The sequence below is a fragment of the Caretta caretta genome, chromosome 2 (assembly GCF_965140235.1).
Source record: "Caretta caretta isolate rCarCar2 chromosome 2, rCarCar1.hap1, whole genome shotgun sequence".
Classification (NCBI taxonomy): domain Eukaryota; kingdom Metazoa; phylum Chordata; order Testudines; family Cheloniidae; genus Caretta; species Caretta caretta.
This window is the reverse complement of record NC_134207.1, coordinates 4,946,244-4,972,238: the sequence shown is the minus strand read 5'-3', so window position 1 is coordinate 4,972,238 and position 25,995 is coordinate 4,946,244.

Below are 25,995 nucleotides of genomic sequence, written 5' to 3'. Positions count from 1 at the left end.
TGGCAAAAGCCATCCATCTGACCTCTGCAGTCCTCGCACTCCTCTCACATGAGTTGGGCGAGGTAGGCCAGGGTATGCTACAGAACAGGCTGGCTGTGGATTATTTACTCCTGCGCCACGGCCACCTGTGCCAAGAGTTTGCTGGCATGTGCTGTTTTAATGTAACCGATGCGGGGCCTTCCGTTGAGGCCGACTTACTGCACCTCCGGAAGTTAGCAGAGGGCATCCACCAGCAGCAAGGGGATGCCTGGCTTTGGTCCTGGCTTTCCACCTTACGGCGGTGGGCAGCACATCTAGTCCAAGGCCTCCTTATAGGCCTCTTTTGCCTTATTAGCTTGTATTTTTACTGCTTTTGTGGTCACGGCTTAATGTCCCAATGCTGTGCGTGATCCACCCATTATGCTTCTGCCTGGTCCCTGACGTCGCTCGAGAAAGCGAGGGGAGGAGTGTAAGGGACTGCGGAAGACTTTGTTACGGCCTAGCTAGGGAACTTCCGCTTTCTCGAGGCCGCCCGGTCACTGTAGGACATGGAGATCCAACTTTAACCGGTTTTAGGCCGGTTTTGTCTGCCTTCCATGGCCCGTGGCCAGGTAGCGGAAAGCCCCCTTAGGAAAGTACCTAATTAAATATTCATGATCTGTTTTTGTGCACTGCTTATTATGGCTCGCTGGTTGCCCCTTCGTCGGACTCCGTCCCAGGCAAAGCTCAGGTGTGCTGGGTTCTCCGCCTCCGTGACAGCAACGCTTGGAGTCCCCGTTGCGGGTGTGTCACTAACCTTCAATAAAGCCAATAACTCGCTGCTTAGCTGCGTGTGGCTCTCGTTTTCCAGAGTACCTCTGCCGGCCTGCGGTGCTTCGAACACCTTGGCCCAGAACACCGCTGCTCGGGCCCTCGCTCGCCACCCTGCTCTGCCAGCCACCCTGCTGGATGCTCACCGCCACCCTGCTCTGCCGGCCACCTGCTCACCGCGCCTCTCCACCAGCCACGCTACTAGCCACTCATCACGCTTCTCCACCAGCATGGAGAAACCAGTTAAACCCATCTAGAGGAGGGCCCTAGAGAGTATACAGCCTCCTGGCTGGGGCTGGGAATGGGAATCCTCCTCCCCTTAACCCCCCCCCCTTACTTTCACAGGGGTGTGACATTCAATCCTCTACTAAACAAGGTTCTTTCAACTGAGGGTGGCCCTCCTCATTTGGGACAGGTTAAACACAGTCCTGCTTTCCTGTATTCCTACAATAATTACCACATTGGTAACCATATTTCACTACCCCTGCATTCAGTACTAAGGCCATTTGTACCCAACACCAGCCAAAGTTGATCCTTTGACACAGCTGTATCTGACGAATATGTAAACAGAGCAGGAGCAAACTGTATTTACATAAACACACCCAGGTCTCTTCCCCTTCCAGCTACCTGTCAGGGAAGCATTCATTCAGACCCTGCTTACAAACAAAAAAACCTGCAAGAATGAGTCTCAGAGCCTCAATGAGTCCTCTACAGACTCGGGTTCACACTACAGCCACGTAGCTGTTCCTGATCGGGCTCTGAGACGCACCATTCTCACCAGGTATCATTGCCCAAGAGCTCTAGCCCGAGAGGGAATGTCTACTCTGTTCTTTTGAGTGCCGTAGCATGGGCCCCAAACTGTAGACCCAGGCTCTGAGATTGGCTGCCCTGGGTTTATGTAGACGTATCCTCTGTTCCCTTATCAGTTCCCTTGGAACACTTGAAATTAAACTGTGTTCACTTGGTTCCCTTCATCACACACTGCTTTCTTATTGCCGAGTGGAGCACACTGGTTTCCTACTGTAGGGCTGCTCATGCTGCTTTATTGTGGTTGGGCTTCCCAAGAGCACTGTGTCATACACATACCCACCCATTTTTTATTGTAGGGTCGCTCATGAGCACTGGCCTGCACACGCGGGTCTGTTATTGCAGGGCTGCTCGTGAAGGCTAGGGCTACAAGCACCAGACAGTTACTGTAGGGTTGCGGAGGCTGCTATTTTGCTGACTGTGACAACTTTCAAGCGCATCAGAGAATTACATTCTCTTTAGAAAGAACCTGCAAAAACCATTGCACGGACTTTGCAATGAGATCTAAGGAGAGGGGAAAAGGCAGGTCAGACTCCAGGGCCTTCACTTCCGGCAACTCAGCATTTATTGTCCCTCGAAAGCAAGCTGGGTTTGGAAAAGCAAGAAAGTTTGGCTCCGAAAGCTTCATCAGACTCCTCCATTTAATTTCTGTTTGGTTTAGTTTGTTTGCCTCCAGATTGTCAGCCGATGTGTGCGTGTCACTGGAAATAAGAGAAAGACCCCTGAAGACTTCTGGAGACAATAATGCAGACAGATTGTTTTTAAGTCTCGCTCTCTCTCTGTAGGAGATACTGTCTCTCTTGCCTGCTTCATGAAATAACCTGTATTAAGATGCATCCCTGTTACAATAAGCAGCTTCCCGATGGATTTTAATAGAGCTCGCTGACTCGGGCTCTTTCATTTCTAAACGCCTCACTCTTAACAGCTGGTGAGAGCCTTGACAGGGCGTCATTTTGGCGAGGGAAGGGGGAGGCTGTGAAGCTGCAGTTAAGGGGGCTTCGAGAAAACATCAAGAACAATGTTAATTATTTGATGGAAGAGGCAGGAGGCGGGTGGGTGCGGAACAATCCTGCAGCCGGGCATTGATATGCTGCTGCACTGTCATACGTACCCCCAGAAACACTCCCGGGAAACCTCCTTCCAAGAGGAGCTGCAGGAGCTGGGGGCTACGCAGTGAGCTGCTGGGGCCCAATCAAGCACTCTCGAGTTAAGCCTTGCCTACACACACACACACACACACGCACCCTCCAAGTATACGATCCTTTTCTGGGAATGAGGGGTGCTGGGCATCCAGAAGGAGTCACTCAGTCCCACACAGGATCGGACCCACTGATCCACATGGTTTTGCCACAGGAGCGCACCACTAGCCAGTCCCAAAGCGGCTCCGGTCTCACCCCACAGCTGAGATCTGACGCCGAAAGCAGTCACCAGAAACAGACCCCAGCCAGGCAGTTTTGATCTGGATCCAAGTCCAGATCCAAGTCCCAAGGTTTGCGTGTATTCGATCCAGGGCTTTGGTTCAGCCCTGCGTGGATCTAATAGAGGACCCTGCCATTTAGCTGGGTGAGGGGGCCAAAACCCACCAAACTTTGCCCATCCAAAATCCATCCAGTAGCATCCACTCCACATAAACCAGACTGCATTTCCCTGACGTCAGTTTCCTCAGCTGTTAAGTTGCAATTAGGAGGGGGACAGAAAACAACAGGGAAACTTGCTGCGTAAGTCATTTTCTGCACCAGCGCAGCATCTGTCTAGCTTCGGTGCTTGTCTGGCTTCCATTAGCACAGTATCATGAGCACATCACAATTGTTAATGTCCCTGTGAGGCAGGACAGTGCTTTTAGCCCCACCATCCAGGCACAGAGAGACTAAAGGACTGGCCCAAGTTCACCCAGGAAGTCTCTGGCAGAGCAGAGAATTGTATCTGCATCTCCCAACACCATGCTAATGCCCCAACCACTGGACCATCCTTCCTCCCCATGTCTGCAGTTGGGGGCTGTTCCCATGCCTCTCCATCAGTGCAAAAAACAATTAAAAATGGCCAAATGTGGGCAACCCCCAAGCTGAAGCGCTGTATATAACCAGCTCAGTGCTATTACGAAATGTTCACCGTGACGTGAAATTGGCCTGATTTGAGTTTCCAAAACAGGCTCCACAAAAGAGGGGCATGTAACAGACCCAGACCTACTCCTGGACACGGGGCATGTTACACAAATAGGAGTTACATCAAATTCGTTTCAAAGAAATCTTGACAGGCAACAGACTTGACCTCCCTTGACAGTTGCTGCATTTGCTTAGCTCTTCGCTTTATGGACCCAGACCAATTTTTGCTTTGTGTGCTTAAACAGTGCTTTTCTCAAAGTGAATTTAGAGCTGGCAAAAGATGCCTGATTGACAGCCCCAGAGACTCTTTAGCCACAGAACACATATAAGCATTCGCTTCCCGGGCGGGATGGGGTGACGCTGGCTCTTAAACAGAAGACTGTGTTTGAAAACACAGGCTGCGATGGGTCATGAGAACTTGTCTCTGCTTTTAGTTGCTTCTTTATTATGTATAAAATGGCCTGAAAGATTTGCCATTGTTGTTGTTGCTGATGGGGTTTTTTTAAAAAAACTATTATTTCTTCTGATCGTTTATTACATCAAATGTTCAGGACTTCTCTGCACAGATCTTCCTGGAAGATTCTATGGTTGACGGGAGAACTGGGACAGTAATAGCATCAGAGTTGCTAAGCCCTGGAAACCTTATTGAAAGAGGCAATGATTTTTATTCATATCATTTCAGAGTCTTTTTGTTGTTCTTGTTTGCTCAACCCCTATTTAACACAAACACCCGACAGACAGCTGGGAGAAAAAACCTCACAGTTAAAGATTCAAAATGCTCACCCCTTCCATTCAGAGTCAATTCAATTGTCTGAGTTCTCCAGAAAAAATTCCTGACAGTCTAAGGGCTGGTCTACACAGGGGTTTTAAACCAGATCAAGTCAAGCTAATCTGGTTTGAGATTGCTCACGTACCCATGAGGCAATCCATCGCAGCGCATTAGCTCCACATGTGCTGGGAACTCTGGAGTCCTCTCGCAAAGCAGACTGAGTTTGCTGTGAGCTGAAGCAGTCTGGTGCATTGTTGGGGTGCACGCAAGTGCTGTGCACCACTTTTTGCACATCTCCGGTGGCGACCCCACACTGCATTGCCGGCGACCGTTCCAGACCTGTCTGCCCTCCCCTGCTCTGGTGTCAAGATCCCAGGACGACCCCTCCCCTATTTAAAACCTGGTACAAGGCCAGATTTTGTCCCTTTGCTCCTGGATTTGAGCGTACCGGCATGCTTGTGATACTGCTGCAGTAGCAGGTCAGAATCCCCACAACATGCCTCATGCAGCCACCTAGAGCTAGCCAGTGCTGAGACCCTGGAGCTCATTGTTGTCTGGGGAGTGCAGCAGTGTTGGAAGTTCTTGTGGCCTGCTCTGAGCACGAAGATCTGTTTGCGGACATTGCACAGCAGATGTCCACGAGGGGTCATGACCCGGAGGGGGAGCAGAGTCCGAAAAAGAGCAAGCAGGGTCTTTATTAAAACAAGGGATGCAAGGTAAACAGCCAGCAGGGAACATGTGACCTGTCCATTTTTTGAGGAACTGGACAGCATTTGGCAAAAGTACATAACCCAGAAAGCTTGTGTAACCTGCTGTCCACTCTCTTCCCTCCCCGCCCCCAAAGATGACCGGCAAGACCCATCAGAGGATGAGCAGGACAAAGCTGGAGAAGAGCTGTCCCCCGACAGCCAGGATCTCTTTGGGTCTGAGGACCTGGATGCTGGCCAGGATGAAATCCAGCCCGATTCCTGCCCTGCATCAGCCAAGCCCAAGTCCCAGCCAGCAACCCCTGCTGGGACCAAAAAGGCAGATCCTCTGGTGGATGTAAGTACCTGTCTCCATCCCTCCTTTGGCCCACACTGTCTGCTTGGCCCCACTATTCGTTCCCGAGATGGCCCACACCCTGGAGAGCTCATGCGCATCCACCTATTTCCTTTCCCCTTCCCTAATCTGTCCTACCCAGTAAACAACCCTCCATCCCAGGACCTGTTTGCCATCGCCAATTGGTGGCCAGCAGCCCAGCTCTTGCGGCAGATTTGACAGATGAAAACATCTGTTTCTGCAAAACTCAGCAGTTTATCGAGGCAGCGGTTGCAGGCAAAGGCGTTTGGTTAGCAGCATGGCATGCCCATACAGGTACAAACACTGCTGCTCCCCACGGAGGTTAAAATGCCCCGTAACACACAGTCTTTCAGGAAAAGAGCTGACAGTCACTGCGGAAGCTGACAGTCACTCTGCTTTTCACCACATCTGTGGGGGAGATAAAGCAGAATTGAAGACCAAGAAATGGCTCGATTTTGCTTCACACATTATAGGGCATAGAATCATAGAATATCAGGGTTGGAAGGGACCTCAGGAGGTCATCTAGTCCAACCCCCTGCTCAAAGCAGGACCAATCCCCAATTAAATCATCCCAGCCAGGGCTTTGTCAAGCCTGACCTTAAAAACTTCTAAGGAAGGAGATTCTACCACCTCCCTAGGTAACGCATTCCAGTGTTTCACCACCCTCCTAGTGAAAAAGTTTTTCCTAACATCCAACCTAGACCTCCCCCACTGCAACTTGAGACCATTACTCCTTGTCCTGTCCTCTTCTACCACTGAGAATAGTCTAGAACCATCCTCTCTGGAACTACCTCTCAGGTAGTTGAAAGCAGCTGTCAAATCCCCCCTCATTCTTCTCTTCTGCAGACTAAACAATCCCAGTTCCCTCAGCCTCTCCTCATAACTCATGTGTTCCAGACCCCTAATCATTTTTGTTGCCCTTCGCTGGACTCTCTCCAATTTTTCCACATCTTTCTTGTAGTGTGGGGCCCAAAACTGGACACAGTACTCCAGATGAGGCCTCACCAATGTCGAATAGAGGGGGATGATCACGTCCCTCGATCTGCTCGCTATGCCCCTACTTATACATCCCAAAATGCCATTGGCCTTCTTGGCAACAAGGGCACACTGCTGACTCATATCCAGCTTCTCATCCACTGTCACCCCTAGGTCCTTTTCCGCAGAACTGCTGCTGAGCCATTCGGTCCCTAGTCTGTAGCTGTGCATTGGGTTCTTCCGTCCTAAGTGCAGGACCCTGCACTTATCCTTATTGAACCTCATCAGATTTCTTTTGGCCCAATCCTCCAATTTGTCTAGGTCCCTCTGTATCCTATCCCTGCCCTCCAGCATATCTACCACTCCTCCCAGTTTAGTATCATCCGCAAATTTGCTGAGAGTGCAATCCACACCATCCTCCAGATCATTTATGAAGATATTGAACAAAACCGGCCCCAGGACCGACCCCTGGGGCACTCCACTTGAGACTGGCTGCCAACTAGACATGGAGCCATTGATCACTACCCGTTGAGCCCGACAATCTAGCCAACTTTCTACCCACCTTATAGTGCATTCATCCAGCCCATACTTCTTTAACTTGCTGACAAGAATACTGTGGGAGACCGTGTCAAAAGCTTTGCTAAAGTCAAGAAACCATACATCCACTGCTTTCCCTTCATCCACAGAACCAGTAATCTCATCATAGAAGGCGATTAGATTAGTCAGGCATGACCTTCCCTTGGTGAATCCATGCTGACTGTTTCTGATCATTTTCCTCTCTAGTAAGTGCTTCAGGATTGATTCTTTGAGGACCTGCTCCATGATTTTTCCGGGGACTGAGGTGAGGCTGACTGGCCTGTAGTTCCCAGGATCCTCCTTCTTCCCTTTTTTAAAGATTGGCACTACATTAGCCTTTTTCCAGTCATCCGGGACTTCCCCTGTTCACCACGAGTTTTCAAAGATAATGGCCAATGGCTCTGCAATCACAGCCGCCAATTCCTTTAGCACTCTCGGGTGCAACTCGTCCGGCCCCATGGACTTGTGCACGTCCAGCTTTTCTAAATAGTCCCTAACCACCTCTATCTCCACAGAGGGCTGGCCATCTCTTCCCCATTTTGCGATGCCCAGCGCAGCAGTCTGGGAGCTGACCTTGTTAGTGAAGACAGAGACAAAAAAAGCATTGAGTACATTAGCTTTTTCCACATCCTCTGTCACTAGGTTGCCTCCCTCATTCATTAAGGGGCCCACACTTTCTTTGGCTTTCTTCTTGTTGCCAACATACCTGAAGAAACCCTTCTTGTTACTCTTGACATCTCTCACTAGCTGCAGCTCCAGGTGTGATTTGGCCCTCCTGATTTCATTCCTACATGCCTGAGCAATATTTTTATACTCTTCCCTGGTCATATGTCCAACCTTCCACTTCTTGTAAGCTTCTTTTTTATGTTTAAGATCCATTAGGATTTCACCGTTAAGCCAAGCTGGTCGCCTGCCATATTTACTATTCTTTCGACACATCGGGATGGTTTGTCCCTGTAACCTCAACAGGGATTCCTTGAAATACAGCCAGCTCTCCTGGACTCCTTTCCCCTTCAAGTTAGTCACCCAGGGGATCCTGGCCATCCGTTCCCTGAGGGAGTCAAAGTCTGCTTTCCTGAAGTCCAGGGTCCGTATCCTGCTGCTTACCTTTCTTCCCTGTGTCAAGATCCTGAACTCAACCAACTCATGGTCACTGCCTCCCAGATTCCCATCCACTTTTGCTTCCCCCACTAATTCTACCCGGTTTGTGAGCAGCAGGTCAAGAAAAGTGCCCCCCCAGTTGGCTCCTCTAGCACTTGCACCAGGAAATTGTCCCCTACGCTTTCCAAAAACTTCCTGGATTGTCTGTGCACCGCTGTATTGCTCTCCCAGCAGATATCAGGAAAATTAAAGTCACCCATGAGAACCAGGGCGTGCGATCTAGTAGCTTCTGCGAGCTGCCGGAAGAAAGCCTCATCCACCTCATCCCCCTGGTCCGGTGGTCTATAGCAGACTCCCACCACTACATCACTCTTGTTGCTCACACTTCTAAACTTAATCCAGAGACACTCAGGTTTTTCTGCAGTTTCGTACCGGAGCTCTGAGCAGTCATACTGCTCCCTTACATACAGTGCTACTCCCTCACCTTTCCTGCCCTGCCTGTCCTTCCTGAACAGTTTATAACCATCCATGACAGTACTCCAGTCATGCGAGTTATCCCACCAAGTCTCTGTTATTCCAATCACGTCATAATTCCTTGACATCACCAGGACCTCCAGTTCTCCGGCTTGTTTCCAAGGCTTTGTGCATTCGTATATAAGCACTTGAGATAACCTGCTGATCGCCCCTCTTTCAGTATGAGGCAGGAGCCCTCCCCTCACAGACGTTCCTGCCTGTGCTTCCTCCCGGTATCCCACTTTCCCACTTACCTCAGGGCTTTGGTCTCCTTCCCCCGGTGAACCTAGTTTAAAGCCCTCCTCACTAGGTTAGCCAGCCTGCTCACGAAGATGCTCTTCCCTCTCTTTGTTAGGTGGAGCCCGTCTCTGCCCAGCACTCCTCCTTCATGGAACACCATCCCATGGTCAAAGAATCCAAAGCCTTCTCTCCGACACCACCTGCGTAGCCATTCGTTGACTTCCACGATTCGATGGTCCCTGCCCCGGCCTTTTCCTCCCACGGGGAGAATGGACGAGAACAACACTTGCGCCTCAAACTCCTTTATCCTTCTTCCCAGAGCCACGTAGTCCGCAGTGATCCGCTCAAGGTCATTCTTGGCAGTATCATTGGTGCCCACGTGGAGAAGCAGGAAGGGTTAGCGATCCGAGGGCTTGATGAGTCTCGGCAGTCTCTCCGTCACATCGCGAATCTTAGCCCCCGGCAAGCAGCAGACTTCTCGGTTTTCCCTGTCAGGGCGGCAGATAGATGACTCAGTCCCCCGGAGGAGAGAGTCCCCGACCACCACCACCCGCCTTCTCCTCTTGGGAGTGGTGGTCGTGGAACCCCCCATCTCAGGACAGCGCATCTCATGCCTTCCAACCAGCGGAGTCTCCTTCTGCTTTCTCCCCCCAGACGTATCATCTGGTCCACTCTCCGCAATGGTACCTGTGGAGAGAACACGAAAGCGGTTAGTTACCGTGTGGTCATTGCCCCTGGAACGGCTTGCACTCCTGCAGCACCCCGGGGGGACCACCTTGGTGAATCGACTCACAGAGTATCTCTGCCCTTTGCCTTTTTGAATAAGGCCGTTCTCTGCCTCCTGGGCACACTGCCTCCTCAGTGTAAAGGAGCCAAGAGTCAGGACAGCCCGAGATGGGTGGAGATGGGATTACTATCCAGCTCGCCCCCCGATACCCGCCTTACTCCTCTGACCGACAGCACAGAAGTGCTTCCAGGAAAAAACAGGAACATAATTCCACCCGCACAGCACAGCAGGAAGGCCAAACAGCACCTTTCCCATGCACACCCCACTTACCAGCTCTGAGTTGCCCAGGACCGGGAAGACTCCCAGGGAGGTAAAGTCAGAACTGCACACAAAACACACACACATGCTATAGTGCCCTGTCTGGAATACAAATGATAACTGACTTTTTTTTCCACACTCCCCCAGCCACAACTCCTGCAGCAGCCGGACCATCGAGGGCAGGGGCTCTGCCAGCCGCAGAGCAGCTGGCCAGCCCGAGGGGGCCAAAATGAAAGACTCGCAATGAGATGTTCTCAGAGCTCACCACGGGGTCCCAAAGGGAAACCAAGGCAGGTCTGGTGGAGGCACTCTTCGAGGACCCAGAGGAAAGAGAAATGGTGCTCTCCATGGAGATCGTGGAAGGGGCCAAGGGCAGTGTGGAAGCTGCCGCAGAAAGCGTGGCCATGGCGTGATGAGCCACACGGTGGGGGATGCAGAGGCTACCCTAGGCCAACGTGCTCTGCTCCATCGCATGCTGCTGCTGGCAGCGGGTGCTGCAGTCCCTATGCCAGGTCCCATGTTCTTCAGACCCCGGACTCTACGGGTTACTGGGGACGCCGGCGATTCCTCCCTGCTCTGACAGTTCTCCCTGGCACTTCCCGAAGCCTTTCCCTTTGCAGAGCCAACCTCTGGGCACAAAGACAAATTGCACCAGGAGCGCAGCTCTTTTTGAGCCCACCGTGATCCTAAGGGCAGAAAGTCCCTTCTCCATTACTGCAAATACAACTGAGTCCTGAAAGCTCTTAGTGTCGTGACCCCTGCCAGAGCACCCTGCAGTGGCCTTATCCTGGTGGTTAGCCAGCCCTCGGAGCACCGTGGAGAAATGCCCCTTTGTGTTTTCAAATCCTGTGTCTTACTGGGGCGGGGGCAGATGATAGGCACATGGGTTCCAGCAGGTGGCCTTGGACAGTTTAAGAACCTCCTGTGTGCAAAGACATTTGAGCCCTGATACATTCAAGCCAGGCCACTCGGCCCCAAAAGCTCTGCAAACAAAAAGAGAAAGAGCCAAAATGTATCCTGGCCTGTGACTTTAAGCCCCCACCCAGCACATTTGTGCCCTGCACGGTTGCACTTTAAATTTTGGCTTCCCTGATGTTTGACTTAAAGGTTTCTTTTACAGCTCTTACTTAATAGGCTTTTTTCCCCCAATGTATTTCCCAATAAACTATGGTTGGTTTAGCAGTGGCTCACATAAACCTTTATTTTTGGTCTGTTACAGAATCGATTGCTGTTTCGTAATAAAACCCCATTTAAAAATCATCCAAGACGAGGCCTCGAACCGGCGATTCATGCAGAAAAATCTTTAGGGTGAGTCTACACTACTGTGCGGCTCGGAGCAGCTGCACCGATGCCGCTGCTCCGCTGTCGTGTCTGGTGAAGTTGTGTAGTTGTGTCTTCTGCTGACATAACACAGTGTGGACCCCACTTCAAGTCAATGTAACTTGTGTTACTGGGGGGGGGAGGGGGGCTTTTTCACACCCTTTAGCGAGGTAAGTTACATCGACTTAAGCAGCAGCATAGACAAGCCATCTCATCCCAAGGAAATAAGAACCACGTCCCATCGCCACCGCCTCCCAACCCCTTCTCCACGCACATTTGTAGGCATGAGACTCACCCTCAGAACAGGAAGCTGCCCTGAGACTCCTCCCCCAGCTGTTTCCGTTTTCTTTGCGACACCTTCCCAGCTGCTCAAACCACTGAGCAAGTCTGTACACCTCAGCCTTCCGCCCGTCGGCGAGGTTTTCTCCCTTACCCACACAAAGAGACGGGTCGAAGCGTTTCCTCCTGCTGCCGCCGACCTATTCCGCAAACGGCACCATCTTCCTTTCAAATGGCCCGATGCACCTGCCCCGGCCACTCTGCCCCTGCCGGGGCGGTAGTTAAAGAGTTCCTGTCTTCTGTCCAGGTGGCCTGTGAATGGCTGCATTAGCCAGGGAAGCAGGACTTGAGCCGGGTCCTCCCAGAATAACCAGAGCAATCTTCACACACCATTAATGTCCACCCGATCCTGGGGACCGAAAGTCCCTTCTCCAGTAATGCAAATACAAGTGAGTTCTGAAAGATCATAGCGTCGGGAACCCTTCCAGAGCACTCTGCAGTGAACCCATCCCGGTGGTCAGCCTGCCCTCGGAGCACCATGGAGAAATACCCCTTTCTCTTTATAAACCCTGCGTCTTGCTGCAGCACCTGGTCTCCGGCTTGCAGCCCAGCACAGTCCCAGAACCCCACGTGTGCAAAGACATCCGTGCTTTCCTGAATGCCGCCCAGCTTTACAACCCGGGGAGCATGGGCGGCGGGTATCATAGGCTGGGAGAGGCTGAGCCTCCCCAAACAGCTCAGCGTGGCCCCGCCTATGCACTGCCTGCCCAGCACTCCGGGGTTCAGGGTGCTGTGGCCACACCACCCGCCTGGGGCTGGGGGCGCTGGGATCGCTTGGAGCTGGGGGGGAAGGTGCTCTGGGCTCCGGCAGGGGAAGGAGGGCAGAAGGGGAGGGAGAGGAAAGAGGCCTCGAGCAGGAAGGGAGGGGGCCGGGGTTAGCCTCCCTCAATGGCCTGTTGACCCACCACCCATGCCAGTGAGACGGTACCTGCTCCATGGCATCACACACCAGTGTGGCAATGGCCCCAACAGTTGGCCTCCCCCTGCTGAATCAGTTGTCTATGGTCCAGTAGCCTGCCAGGGTGGCCAGTGTGGGGACCTGCTTCTCCAATGGGCGTGGGGCACCACACGTTGGTACGTTACCACTGCAGCTCCAGGGTCAGTTCAGCACATATCCCAAAAAAGGCAGCCCCCCCCCTCCCCCGCCCCGTGCTAAAAGTCTCTCTCTGCTGGCCCAGGCCCAGAGAATGATCCTTCGCCATCAATCCACGGTGCTGCACCCTGTGAGGTTGCTCCAGGAACCAGCCCTCCAAGACCAACCAGTCAGTGCCCTCCTCTTTTTTTGTTGTCCTCATTCGGCTTCCATCACCGCTGAGTCTCCGCCTGCCGCGGACGCCGCAGCATCTGCTCAGAGGTGCGACGGGCAAAGTTGAAAGCCAGATTCGTCCGGATCTGAGTGCTGAAATACAGCCCAAGGAGCCTTTGGGTCTTGGTGGGTACCGAGCGGAGCCATGCTGGAGCCACGCTGGCCAATAGCAATTCGAAAATAGCGCGGTCTCCACCCACAAATGAAGCGTGGGGCGGAGCCAGCAGGAACATGGGATTTTTTTTTTTTAAGTTTGAATCTGACTGGTTTCTGCTTTGATCCCACAACTCCTAGTAAAAAAAAAAAAAAATCCCCGGGTGCACATTGCTCCGCCCGGAAGCAAAGGACCATGGGACACCCTCCAAGAATGCCGCACGCTTGTCATGCCACAAGGCACTGCTGTGTAGACACACAATGCAAACTGAAAGACAGGACAGGCGCACCGTGGGCGGTTTGCATGCTGTGCGTTACCCGACACATGTCAAAAAGCTTCGGAATAAATCCCCTTTGTAGACAAGCCCTAACGTGAAAAATAAGGGGGGGGGGCCTTTACAATTATTTGAAGAACATTCAGACTTTCTTTATAGTCATTGCAGTTCTTTTCTTTTGCAAGCCCACCTCAATATCCCACTGGAGTTACATACATGCAAGTGCTTTCACAACAGCCTCACCCTTATTATTATTTGATTCCCAGTCCAGTGCCCTGCTCACTAGCTCACACTGCCTCTCTGCTTAACTGGGCCGGGGCTCTTCTAACAGGTCTAGCCTTGTCTGCCACTCTGCATTTCTTAGAGGGGCCCAAGTCCCCCAGATAGCAGGTTGGGAGCCCTGCCTGCTTCCTTTCTCCTCTCCCCTCCAGCTTTATCCCGCCTGGTGTCTCTCACCCACGCAGCGTCCTGCTGCCTCTTACACTATTAAATACCAGGGAGCTGGAGCTGAATAGTGAATAATCGCAGGGGGGGTGAGAGAAATCAACACAGTGCTGCCAACACTTGCAACATTGTTGTGATTTCAGGCAGCTCTAGCAAACAAACAGGCATCTTGGGACTACTGCCTGAAAACCCTCCCTGCAGTTTTCCCCTCTGGCCCCGAGAGACGGGCAGCTGGGGCAGCAGGCAGGAGTCCAGAGACAGCCCCCTCCCCTGCACGCTGGGGACAGCTGCAGGAGCCTTATATACCAGGGGACTGGACGCTGGGGGAGCCTGCTAGGAAGAGTGGAGAGCTGGGGAGGGCTCTGGGCAGCACGAGGGACCAGCTGCAGTGGAGGCTGGGACCCATCTGGGTGTGCACATCTTGTGTTTATTTTGGTTGTAATTTACATACCCACACACGCAGACATTCAGAGGGGGTGCCTGGGAAGTTCATAAACCAGAAGACAAACCCAAACCACCTGATTCCTTTTTCCCCCCTATAGCTCACGATTTTTCAGCCAGTCTCATGATTACTGAGGTCCTGGCCCAGGGTTTTTGGATGAGGACAGAGAAATGTGGTTGCCGAGATCTGGCGTATGAGGGAGGCTCCATGGGGCCGGGAGAAGCTGTTCCAGACAGCAGGAGCTGCAGTGGAGAAGGCTCCCACGCCAAGCCCTGGTGTAGAGGGGCAGAGAGGAGACGGGGCTAGAAGAGCAGAGGGAGTGGGGATGACAACAGAGGAAAAAGGGGACACGTATCGAAGGCTTTCCTCACTCCACATTCTGGTCAAATCCCCGTTGACTTCAGGGGTGGAGCGTCAATATTCGGAATGAACTCCTGGCCCCATTGAGGTCAATGGCAACTCTCTGTGGGCCTGATCCAAAGCCCATTGAAAGGCCCCATATGCCCTGTACAAGTCAAAGAAAGCACAGTGCAAACCCAGTCTCTGCAGTGGTCTATAGCGGCATTTGACTAAATGACCAGCAATTCCGTACACCCCCCATCCACTCTGACTGAGCGACTACAGCCCGACACTGGGAACCAGGACTCCTGGGTTCTTTTCTAGGCTCTGCCACTGTCTCAGCCTGTGAACTTGAGCCAGTCACTTAGGTCCAGTTCCTCAAAGCTGTTTAGGTCCCTAACTCCTGTTGGGCCTAGGAGCGTAGCGACGGGGGGAGCGGGGCAGCGGCCGCTCTCCCAGTGAGCAGAAGTGGTGCCATTTTAATTTTTACTCACCCGGCGGCGCTCCGGATCTTCAGTAGCACTTCGGCGCCGGGTCCTTCACGCGCTCCGGTCTTCGGCGGCATTTCAGCGGCGGGGGGTCCTTCAGGGCCGCCGAAGACCGGAGCGCGTGAAGGACCCGACGCCGAAGCCCCCGAGCACCGCCTGACCCGCTGCCGGGTGAGTACAAGTGGGTGGTGCCGATTTTTATTTCCGCTCCACCTGTTTTCTCCACCTGGCTACGCCACCGGGCCTAACCCAAGGTCTCCTCCCTAAAATGGGGACCATAATAATTCTCTGCCTCCTAGTGGGGAATTAATGCACTAAGGCTTGTGAAACTCTCTCCTAGGGTGACCAGATAGCAAGTGTAAAAAATCGGGACAGGAGGTGGGAAGTAATAGGTCCCTATCAGGGCCGGCTCTAGGCACCAGCTTTCCAAGCAGGTGCGTGGGGCAGCAGTCCGTGTCCCGCAGCGGCAATTCGGCAGCGACTGCTTGGGGCGGCAAAATTCGTAAGAAAAAGCCCTCAAAATTGGGACTGTCCCTATAAGCTCGGGACATCTGGTCACCCTACGTCTCTCCCCGAGATGACTGGATGGAAGGTGCCACAGAAGCGGAATGGGAGACCGGTCCGTAAAGCTAAACGCTGAACTGTCGAAAAGAGTGAGCTGCCAGGAGTTGGTACCCCATCTCCAGACGGGGCAGACAGCTGCTTCTCTCCACCAGCTGTGCAAGCAATGGAACGAGAGCAGAAGATGTCGCAGGATCCATCCCTCCTGCAGTCTGTGCACTGTCAGGAGATGGCACAACACAGGTTTGACAAGGCTGGGCAAGAGCACAACTAAAGTCTCTGGAGACTTGATCCCCAGCAGAACGGAAACCAGTAGTGTTCCCCTGCAGTGATAGAACGAAGATAGCGATTTCTCCCCAACCCCCTCCCAGAATGCCGCAGTGCTCAGAATTCTGCCCCCAACCCGCTCCCAGAATGCCGCAGTGCTCAGAATTCTGCCCCCAACCCGCTCCCAGAATGCCGCAGTGCTCCGAATTCTGCCCCCAACCCGCTCCCAGAATGCCGCAGTGCTCAGAATTCTGCCCCAACCCGCTCCCAGAATGCCGCAGTGCTCCGAATTCTGCCCCCACCCTCCTCCCAGAATGCCGCAGTGCTCCGAATTCTGCCCCCAACCTCCGCCCAGAATGCCGCAGTGCTCCGAATTCTGCCCCCAACCTCCTACCAGAATGCCGCAGTGCTCCGAATTCTGCCCCCAACCCCCTCCCAGAATGCCGCAGTGCTCAGAATTCTGCCCCCAACCCGCTCCCAGAATGCCGCAGTGCTCAGAATTCTGCCCCCAACCTCCTCCCAGAATGCAGCAGTGCTCCGAATTCTGCCCCCAACCTCCTCCCAGAATGCCGCAGTGCTCCGAATTCTGACCCCAACCCCCTCCCAGAATGCCGCAGTGCTCAGAATTCTGCCCCCAACCCGCTCCCAGAATGCCGCAGTGCTCCGAATTCTGCCCCCAACCTCCTCCCAGAATGCCGCAGTGCTCCGAATTCTGCCCCCAACCTCCTCCCAGAATGCCGCAGTGCTCCGAATTCTGCCCCCAACCCCCTCCCAGAATGCCGCAGTGCTCAGAATTCTGCCCCCAACCCGCTCCCAGAATGCCGCAGTGCTCCGAATTCTGCCCCCAACCCGCTCCCAGAATGCCGCAGTGCTCAGAATTCTGCCCCAACCCGCTCCCAGAATGCCGCAGTGCTCCGAATTCTGCCCCCACCCTCCTCCCAGAATGCCGCAGTGCTCCGAATTCTGCCCCCAACCCACTCCCAGAATGCCGCAGTGCTCCAAATTCTGCCTCCAACCCCCTCCCAGAATGCCGCAGTGCTCCGAATTCTGCCCCCAACCCCCTCCCAGAATGCCGCAGTGCTCAGAATTCTGCCCCCAACCCGCTCCCAGAATGCCGCAGTCCTCAGAATTCTGCCCCCAACCCGCTCCCAGAATGCCGCAGTGCTCAGAATTCTGCCCCCAACCTCCTCCCAGAATGCCGCAGTGCTCAGAATTCTGCCCCCAACCCGCTCCCAGAATGCCGCAGTCCTCAGAATTCTGCCCCCAACCCGCTCCCAGAATGCCGCAGTGCTCCGAATTCTGCCCCCACCCTCCTCCCAGAATGCCGCAGTGCTCCGAATTCTGCCCCCAACCTCCTCCCAGAATGCCGCAGTGCTCCGAATTCTGCCCCCAACCTCCTACCAGAATGCCGCAGTGCTCCGAATTCTGCCCCCAACCCCCTCCCAGAATGCCGCAGTGCTCAGAATTCTGCCCCCAACCCGCTCCCAGAATGCCGCAGTGCTCTGAATTCTGCCCCCAACCCGCTCCCAGAATGCCGCAGTGCTCAGAATTCTGCCCCCAACCCGCTCCCAGAATGCCGCAGTCCTCAGAATTCTGCCCCCAACCCGCTCCCAGAATGCCGCAGTGCTCAGAATTCTGCCCCAACCCGCTCCCAGAATGCCGCAGTGCTCATTATTCTGCCCCCAACCTCCTCCCAGAATGCCGCAGTGCTCCGAATTCTGCCCCCAACCTCCTCCCAGAATGCCGCAGTGCTCCGAATTCTGCCCCAACCTGCTCCCAGAATGCTGCAGTGCTCAGAATTCTGCCCCCAACCCACTCCCAGAATGCCGCAGTGCTCCGAATTCTTCCCCCACCCTCCTCCCAGAATGCCGCAGTGCTCTGAATTCTGCCCCAACCTCCTCCCAGAATGCCGCAGTGCTCCGAATTCTGCCCCAACCTCCTCCCAGAATGCCGCAGTGCTCATAATTCTGCCCCCAACCCGCTCCCAGAATGCCGCAGTGCTCATTATTCTGCCCCCAACCTCCTCCCAGAATGCCGCAGTGCTCAGAATTCTGCCCCCAACCTCCTCCCAGAATGCCGCAGTGCTCCGAATTCTGCCCCAACCTGCTCCCAGAATGCTGCAGTGCTCAGAATTCTGCCCCAACCTGCTCCCAGAATGCCGCAGTGCTCCGAATTCTGCCCCCAACCTCCTACCAGAATGCCGCAGTGCTCTGAATTCTGCCCCAACCTCCTCCCAGAATGCCGCAGTGCTCCGAATTCTGCCCCAACCTCCTCCCAGAATGCCGCAGTGCTCAGAATTCTGCCCCCAACCTCCTCCCAGAATGCGGCAGTGCTCTGAATTCTGCCCCCAACCCGCTCCCAGAATGCCGCAGTGCTCATTATTCTGCCCCCAGCCTCCTCCCAGAATGCCGCAGTGCTCAGAATTCTGCCCCCAACTTCCTCCCAGAATGCCGCAGTGCTCAGAATTCTGCCCCCAACCCGCTCCCAGAATGCCGCAGTGCTCATTATTCTGCCCCCAACCTCCTCCCAGAATGCCGCAGTGCTCCGAATTCTGCCCCCAACCTCCTACCAGAATGCCGCAGTGCTCAGAATTCTGCCCCACCCCATTTCAGAATGCCGCAGTGCTCCGAATTCTGCCCCCAACCCACTCCCAGAATGCCGCAGTGCTCAGAATTCTGCCCCCAACCTCCCCCCAGAATGCCGCAGTGCTCCGAATTCTGCCCCCAACCTCCTCCCAGAATGCCGCAGTGCTCAGAATTCTGCCCCAACCTCCTCCCAGAATGCCGCAGTGCTCAGAATTCTGCCCCCAACCTCCTCCCAGAATGTCGCAGTGCTCTGAATTCTGCCCCGAACCTCCTCCCAGAATGTCGCAGTGCTCAGAATTCTGCCCCACCCCATTTCAGAATGCCGCAGTGCTCCGAATTCTGCCCCCAACCCACTCCCAGAATGCCGCAGTGCTCAGAATTCTGCCCCAACCCACTCCCAGAATGCCGCAGTGCTCCGAATTCTGCCCCAACCCACTCCCAGAAATCCACAGTGCTCAGAATTCTGCCCCCAACCTCCTCCCAGAATGCCGCAGTGCTCCGAATTCTGCCCCCAACCTCCTCCCAGAATGTCGCAGTGCTCAGAATTCTGCCCCACCCCATTTCAGAATGCCGCAGTGCTCCGAATTCTGCCCCCAACCCGCTCCCAGAATGCCGCAGTGCTCAGAATTCTGCCCCAACCCACTCCCAGAATGCCGCAGTGCTCCGAATTCTGCCCCCAACCCACTCCCAGAAATCCACAGTGCTCAGAATTCTGCCCCCAACCTCCTCCCAGAATGCCGCAGTGCTCCGAATTCTGCCCCCAACCTCCTCCCAGAATGCCGCAGTGCTCAGAATTCTGCCCCAACCCGCTCCCAGAATGCCGCAGTGCTCCAAATTCTGCCCCCAACCTCCTCCCAGAATGCCGCAGTGCTCCGAATTCTGCCCCCAACCTCCTACCAGAATGCCGCAGTGCTCCGAATTCTGCCCCCAACCTCCTCCCAGAATGCCGCAGTGCTCATTATTCTGCCCCCAACCTCCTCCCAGAATGCCGCAGTCCTCCGAATTCTGCCCCCAACCTCCTCCCAGAATGCCGCAGTGCTCCGAATTCTGCCCCCAACCCCCTCCCAGAATGCCGCAGTGCTCCGAATTCTGCCCCCAACCTCCTCCCAGAATGCCGCAGTGCTCCGAATTCTGCCCCCAACCTCCTCCCAGAATGCCGCAGTGCTCCGAATTACACACCGCGCCCTGCCTCAAAAATGCCGGTTTTCCTTTAGCCCCTTGCCTGCCATTTGGAAGCAAGCCCCACGCCCCCAAAGGTTGGCTGTCCATCCTTTGCTTTTACGCAGAGGGATTTAAAAATAATGAATTTACTGAAGCAAGGGGGGGGAGCGGGAGGGTAGGTTAATATGTTGTCCAGCATGGAGCCCAGGAATGTCCCAAGCCCATTGCTAGCACGACCAGTGTGTGCGTGTGTGTGGAGGGGTCTCTGCGGGAAGAAGAGACGGTTAATAACTCTGAGTTAGTCTCTGGAGGATGCCACAGAGCAGGCGGTTGGAGGGAACGACCCACTAAAGGTCCTTTGCAACCCAAACGATTCCTGGTTTCAGGTTGCTATTGTAAGGCAGGGGTCGGGGGGGTGGAGGGGGCATGAGAAAACTGCCGACACCGGGGAAACATGAAAAACAGCAACAACAAAAAGAGCAAAATCAAAGAGAATAAGTGAGTGCTGCTTACTCCACAACACGGCGCGGGACTGGGAGTGAGCCGCAGCCTGCTCCGAGTAACCGCTCCCCCCGCACTCGCCCACCCCCACCAAGAGCCAGTGTCCAGAGGAAAAGGCCCAACACAAAACCAAAACGCCACCGTCCTGCCGGGCCACAATAGCACAGGGATTGGAACAACAGAGAGGCCTAGATAGTCTTATGAGGCAATGCCAGGCCTCGTGGAGGATGCCTCCCCTCCTATGCATCACCCTGTGCTGTATCAGCCACTGCCCCGACCCAATACAGGCTCCATCCCTCCTGCGTTACCACCCTGCGCACTCAGCTGCTCCCAGCCCCAGCCGGGCTCCATCCTTCCTGCACAGCATTGCTCTGTGTTGTAGCCTGACCCATTTTAAGTGACCCAAACACCGAGGCGTCCGCTCTTTCTCTCAGGAGACTATTTCGCGGCCCCACTGATCCCACTACTGGGATGCTTGTTCGGGGACGGTCTCAGTTTTACTCCCATTCATGTCGTTCTGTTACTGGGATGCAGGGACTCCCTGGACGTGAGGCCGGAGGTCTGGGTTATAATTGTTATTGCTGTAGACCCCCTAGGAGACTCAAATAGGGACGGGGGGCTCCTTGTGCTAGCCCCCCACACACACACATACACACACAGTGGTTCCTGCCCCAACAAGCCCTTTTGCAAGATTCAGCTGTCAATACACTCGGGGGTGGGGGGGTTTACCCCATGGATCTATAAGCACTTTACAGAGGTTGGGCTCTGCAATCGTCCTCATTTTGCTAGGGAAACTAGGGAAGCTAGGGAAACTGAGGCACAGAGCGGGGAAATGACTTATCCAGCATCACATGCTGAGCCAGTGGCAGAGCTGGGACTAGAAACCAGAGCTCCCACGCACAGGTCCTGGCCCTGGCCCCCTGCGGCCTCTGCCAGGAATACTGGCCCTGGCCCCCTGCGGCCTCTGCCAGGAATACTGCCTCCCCCTGCAAGGATCTTGTGAGGCGAACTGCTTCAGGGTCTGTAAAGAGCGTGGTGATCCTCAGCTGGATGGTGCTGTCTTAGCACTGTGCGTTATTGAAATTATTTACTCTGAGCACTGGCCATGTGCAGCTTCCAACTAATTCCTTCACTTGCCTGCTGCAGCCTTGGCCGGGGGTGGCGGCCGCCCTAAAGACAAACATTAGATCAGCATGAACCAGAGACCCCGGAGGCCACGTGTGAGCCACACATCCACTTAATTAGGGCAACAGTCAGAGGACAGACTCGTGCAGTGACCAGTCATTCAGCGGATAGTGCAGCTCGCCTGGTTCAGCAGCATGCCCTGCACCACCCACTTGCTGGAGAAAACAGGGCTGCTTGGCGCCCGATTTCCTGCCCCTGCTAATATAGGTTGGAGAAGGGTTTTGTGCCCCTGGCTCTGCCAACCACTCAATCAGCTCATTCAATTACAGGGAATCTCTCCTGGCATCACTCAGTGCACCCCCAAAGCAGAGGACGCCATCTCCATTGGTGTCGGGGTCTGGGCCCACCTGAACCTCAGACTCAACAGAGACCAGCTCCGCTGAGATTGCTCCGCACCCGCCGGGGGCCAGGTCAACAGAAGCCCCTGAATGAGGAATTCACTGAGGCACACCTGTACCCCACATCCCGCCCCACTGAAGCTGAGGGCTCCCAGGGATAGGACACAGCAGCCTGATCACTGGAGAGGGTACTGCTTAGCCCAGTGGGGCTGCTCTCACTCTCCTCGTTTAGCAAGGCTCTCCCAGAACTGCAGCAATGGCAGCGGGTGACCCTCAGGGTCTTGCCATTGGGGATTAAGCTAGTTTAAGCCACTGGATCGGTTTCAGGGTAGAGCTGCCAGCATCCTCCCGGGAGGTGATCAATGCCAGGAGGCGCTACAGTGGATGGAAAGCAGGGCACGGGGGAGAGACAACAAGCAAAGTTCTTCTCTACAGATTCAGCATGCTTGCAAATCAGGGGTGCTGGGAACAGCTGGGAGTCTGCAATGCGCCTGCAGGTTTTTTTTTGGGGGGGGGGGGCGTAGAGATTAGGGATGGAGGGGGTGGAGTTTGCTGACTGCACTGCTGGAGCTTATTTCCCAGGATGCAGCCACAGCTGCGAGCATCGGGAGCCTGCCAAAGTCCAATAGAAAAACACTGATTAATATCATCGTACCATGGATCCTTCGCTGCAGATGTGCGGGCTGCTGACTCTGCAACTCCCGGCCTCTCCTTGCAGCAAGGAGACCTCGAGCCAACAATGCCTGTGTGTGTGTGTGTATATATATATATATCAGAGAGGAGCCTGGACCAGAACCCCACACCCCAACACCACCCAGATTTGGAGGGATGTGAAATCTAGCTCTAACGCTGAGTCTACAGCCTTTCTCTAGCATGTGTGTCTGTATATAGGGATGGGGGAGGAATGTCCACGTGTGTGTGGGTTCGTAAGCATGCCTCCATGTCTACAGGTTGTGTGCATGCAGAAAGGCCTGTCCCTGAGGCTGACAGTGTGTGTGCACCCACATGTCTATAGCATGTGTGTGCGTGTGTTTTGTGCAGATGTGCGCACCTGCATTCTTGTGTCTATAGCATGTGAGTGCATGTATATACGAATCCATGACTATGGTGGGTGAAGACATGTATGTCCATCATGTGTGTTCATGTATGTGTATTGTACCTGTGCTGTGTGTGTGTGCATGGATGCATGTCTTTAGTGTGTGTGCCGGCATGCGTGTGCATGTAGAAAGCATATACTGTTTTTTACACTAGCTTGTCCTGCCCATTGTCTCACTGGATTTGTGCTTGCACTGCATATCTATGGCTGCAAGTACGTCATGTGCAGTTGTGTTTGTGCATGCGGCTCTGCAGTGTGTGGGGGGCAGGAGCAAAGTCCCTCGGGTGCCACGAGTAAGCTGTAGGTGCATCAAAATTAAAAGCCAAAGCAGATGCCACCACAAGTTGGCTACGCAGCTGGCATGTCGCAACTGCTGCATATTACACTAGTCAGCTCACGTCCACTGTGGGCTCCCTGCTTCTGTTTGCCGCAGACCCCTGTTTGTTGTGTACATCGCCTAATGCAATGAGGGGCCTCAGTCAGGGATCAGGGCCCAAGTGCTATGGTCACACAAACAAAAAAGAAGAGCAACATATGAGGATAGGGCAAAGGACTGACCTAAGATCAGCAAAGCATTCTGCATTCCACTATCCCCGGAGACATGGGCTCAGCCTAGTTAATCATCCACATGATAGCGAAAAGTCAGAGCACCACGTGGCTCACCCAAGTGTGACTTGTGAGGTGATGAGTACCTCCTTGGGGAACAAAAACGTGATAACAGACGGTTCTTCAGGCTAGTACGCCAAGTATAATGAGACCCAATGGCTGAACATATTCAGACTGGAAATAAGATGCACTTTTTTAACAGTGAGAGTACCTGACCACTGGAACAATATACCAAGGGTCATGGTGGATTCTCCATGATTGGAAATTTTTTACTCAAGCTTGGCTGTTTTTCTAAAAGATCTGCTGCAGGTCAAACAGGAATTAATTCCTGGAAGTCCCACGGCCTGTGTTATGCAGGAGGTCAGGCTAGATGACAACAATGGCCGCTTCTTGCCTTATACTCTATTCAAGTGTAGCCATTATGATTCAGAGTTAACATCACACCTTTCAGAGAGGGCGGCAGGCTCAGGCACTTGACACTTTTCATTCAGTTCACGTTTTGCCAGCACTCTTTCTAACCACAAGGCCTGGAGACTTCTTTTTTTAAAGGAAAGCCAAGATCCCAGAGCACAAGTCTGAGACAATTTAAAAATAATCCACCATTGTGCAGCCTCATACTAACAAGCATCATTATTATTATTCCATTCTAATTAAATCAGAGAGACACCTTCCCCCCCGCCCGCCCCCGATGAAATAACCAACTGGCAATTCATCAGCTGTGAACAATGCCAGAAAGGGGGAGGGATAGCTCAGCGGTTTGAGCATTGGCCTGCTAAACCCAGGGTTGTGAGTTCAATCCCTGAGGGGGCCATTTAGGGATCGGGGGCAAAAATTGGGGATTGGTCCTGCTTTGAGCAGGGGGTTGGATTAGATGACCTCTTGAGGTCCCTTCCAACCCTGATATTCTATGTTTAAAGAAAGTGAGAGAAAAAAGTTACACCCATCAAACCCGTTGACTTCGATGGAGGAGGTCACATGCGGGATTCAGTTGTAGCTGAACTTGTAGCATCCCTGCAAGCTACGAAACGTCCCCCATCTCCCCTCCTCATCATCTCCTGCAGGTTTCGACGGGGAGAGAGCTGCGGCGACAGATGGAGCCAGGTGTTCCAAAAATAGGATCATGCATGTTTAACTACGGCCCCAGCTTGGTCCGCCTGTGCATTTTTGATGGCCGGGGGAGCTCGAGTGCAGCGCCGGGGAGGTGCTGCCTCACCAGGGCCCCCACACTTGCCTTCCAGAGCGGCAGCAGCATGACAGGGATGAATATTTCATGCCTGCCCTTGTGTTTTTGGCAGCCTTTGCCTTGTTTATTGTAGCAGCTTTCACTCTTTCCCCTCTGCTGCCTGTCCAGTGCTACTTCAGCCTGAGCTAATGCCCCGGCCCCCAGAGACAAGCCACTTCAGCTCCTGAAATATTGATGGGGCAAGCAGGCAACACAGGCACTGGCCTGGTGGGCTTCGGGAAGGATGTGACACAGGGTGGCCCCACTGGATGTGCATGCCCACACCCGACTCTGCCAGGGGGGCAGGGGCCTGATGTGGAGGGGAGAGGGAAATAGGGCAGGAAGGGAAGCAGCGGGGTAAGGTAAGGGGGGTATGAGAAAAGGTAAATGGAGGAATAGCCCAGAGCAAAGAAAGAAAGAAAGAAAGAAAGAAAGAAAGGTGTAGCGAGGAAGCAGAAAGAGGACAAATAAAGACAGGATGAGGGAATTTAAAAAAGAAGGGAAGTGTATTCTACTGGAATGCCAGGCGACCTCTCTCTAAGCTCATCACCCTGAAGCCCTCTCCTGTAGAAGGTTGTTGAGCCCGGCTCTTGCCTCTATCACAGCCCAAGGCTTAGATATTGCTCCTCAGTATAATTTGCCACATAGTGGTGCCCTGCTGCCTGCGAACTTCTCCTCTTCCTCCGCTGCTCGGAAGCCAGGGAGAAAGAAGAGCTCTTGCTACAGTGCAGGGCACCATGTAAAGGAGGACCCTGCTGCCCCGCAGTTGACCAGGCCCCTTGCTCTCATGAAAGGTTGTTGCTTCACCTCAGCGCCAGGCCAGCTTCAGGTCTCGTACTTCTCCCAAGTCGGAGCCATGCTGTGGGTCTCAGTGCTGAGAGCTTGCTCTGACGCCCTTTAAAAGGGCTATCTCGGGGTTTTATATGGCCACTCACCACTGTGGTAGCTGGGCACCTAGATGCCACTTTTTGAATGGATAACAGGAAACGCTCCTTCGTGCAACATAGCTAACCTGTGGAACTCACTGCTGCAGGAAAACAGCTCAGCAAGTTTCCAACAAAAGACTAGCTATTTCTGTGATAAACAATAACATCTACAGTAATACCAGCTAGAGTAATAAAATACCATCCTCCTCTTCCTCGTTTGTCCTTCACTGGCAACCTGTATGCAGGGAGCTCAAGGCATGTCACAAACAACAAAAAAATTCATGACTTGAGCCTCACAGCAGCCTTGGGAGGCAGGGAGATGTCCCCTGTGTGGGGAAACTGAGGCAAAGAGAGGGGAGGTGACTTGCTCAAGACAGCATCGGAGGCAAGAATAGAACCCAGGAATCCCAGCTCCCAGTCTTGTGATTTAGGACAGAAAGGGTGATCTTGTGGCTAATGCAC